Raw genomic sequence first — 1282 nt, forward strand, 5'->3', positions numbered from 1 at the left:
CTGTACCACTGTCACTTCACTCTACTGCACATGTCTTCTCCAGAAAGAGCCTCTGTCCTGTCTGTATCATGTCAGTCGATCACACCATTACTTCTGTAACACAAAAAAATTTAAATTTCAACAAACATAAAGACAACTGAAACCATCCTGTCGGGATTCAGACAGGAACTGATGCTGAGTTTGACGACAGTGACGGAGAAGAGGAAGCAGCGCTCTGTTTACCTCTGGAGGTCGCTCAGAAGTGACTCAGAGGATGAAGAATTCAGTGGATTTAGTGATTTGGAGTGAGATGGAGAGTTTGTTAAACTTGTTCTGTTCTGTTGTTTATACTATAGTTTATCTGAAGAACTGTTCGTATGTGCGGTTAACAGTCTGTTGGTCTCTGTTCTATTGTTATTACTAGAACTTGACTTTCAAGATGAAATGTCAGTTCCTGGTCTCTGATTTTATAATAAATACATTTCCACCAAAAAGTAAGTCTTTATTTCTATAGCACTTTTCACAGACATTTTTGTCACAAAGACACTTTATAGAGCTTTATTAAGCATTATTCATTCACTCTATACCTGGTGATGGTAAACTACTATTGTAGCCACAGATGCCCTGGGGCAGACTGACAGAAGGGCGGCTGCCATGCCAATCGGCACCATCGGACCCTCCGACCGCCACCATCACTCAGGCACACACCACATTCATACTAGGCAATGTGGGTGAAGTATCTTGCCTAAGGACACAACGACAGTTATTGTCACTGGCGCCTCACTGTGGCACCTGATTTTCCCAGTGTCTCCCATCCAAGTACTAACCAGGCCCAGCCTTGCTTAGCTTCTGAGATCTGACGGGATCAGGCTTTTACAAGCTGGTACGGCCACATACGACTTAAAGTCCGGTACGACTTATATACGGTATGTTTTTTTCTTACGCTTTACGCATTTTTTGGCTGATGCGACTTATACTCCAGAGTGACTTACGATATTTGGATATTTTGTTTTGCTCTTTTCAGTAGGTCTCAAACTACAATAAAAAATACTTTTACTTTTCAGTTCAGAAATGTAGTCGAGTAGAAAGTACAGATACCTGCTCTCAAATGCAGTGAAGTAAAAGTAAAAAATATCCACTTTAAAATGTACTCAAGTAAAGTACAGATACCTACATTTTTACTATATGTACCCCGTAGACTTACTTTGTACTTTTATAGCCCCGCGTCTTTCATGACTGATCATTTTATCTCATGTGCAGAGGCTAAACGGTCTCTCACAGGAATCATTATTAGACTTTAGGT

General features: G+C 40.7%; 1 pseudogene; it reads right to left on the reverse strand.

The window, feature by feature from the left end:
• Positions 1-759: 759 nt before the first annotated feature.
• LOC129411640 (5S ribosomal RNA) lies at positions 760-876 on the reverse strand (annotated as a pseudogene).
• Positions 877-1282: the final 406 nt, after the last annotated feature.

Source organism: Boleophthalmus pectinirostris, unplaced genomic scaffold (assembly GCF_026225935.1).
Source record: "Boleophthalmus pectinirostris isolate CB_2022bp ecotype Guang Dong unplaced genomic scaffold, ASM2622593v1 HiC_scaffold_5, whole genome shotgun sequence".
Lineage (NCBI taxonomy): Eukaryota > Metazoa > Chordata > Actinopteri > Gobiiformes > Gobiidae > Boleophthalmus > Boleophthalmus pectinirostris.